The sequence below is a fragment of the Gavialis gangeticus genome, unplaced genomic scaffold (assembly GCF_001723915.1).
Source record: "Gavialis gangeticus isolate Ggan-Ray unplaced genomic scaffold, GavGan_comp1, whole genome shotgun sequence".
Taxonomy (NCBI): Eukaryota; Metazoa; Chordata; order Crocodylia; family Gavialidae; genus Gavialis; species Gavialis gangeticus.
The window spans coordinates 68,867,051-68,867,650 of NW_017729031.1; positions in this window are offsets into that span (position 1 = coordinate 68,867,051).

Genomic DNA, 600 nt, shown 5'->3' on the forward strand with positions numbered 1-600 from the left:
GGGGGGGGGGGGGGAGAGGGGAGGGGTGTTCAGCACTTTCTAAAAATCAGATGCCTTTATTGTAAGTTGGGTCTCCTAAAATAGTGAGTCCTGATATTAAATGTAACCTTGATAATCATAGCTCAGATAGCCAGACATCGAAAATCTTCACTTCAGATGTAAGTAATTAGCCTTTCTTTAAAAAAAATAAATAGCACAGATTATTGGCATTAAATAGGTGTGTGTCTCTGTGTTAGAACTATTAATTTTGTATATTTTCCATTCCCCATCCCCATTACAGTACTAGGAAGACAGTAATTGGATGCTTGTGTATGAATGTCTATTAAAACCTGAAATGATATGATCTACTATGATCATTTATGATTACTCTATTGATATAAACCATTACTAAGCAGTTGTGATTTTATTTCATATGCAAGGTAACTTTGGTATAAGGCATAATTTTTTTCAGTGATAAAATACTTGGGTACATAAGCATGAGTCCTTCTTGCTCTCTCCTTAAAGCTGTACCACATTGTTTCATAGTAGGTAGGGTCGGAAGCGACCTGAGCAGATCATCAAGTATGACCCCTGCCATGGGCAGGAAAGAATGTCGGGATC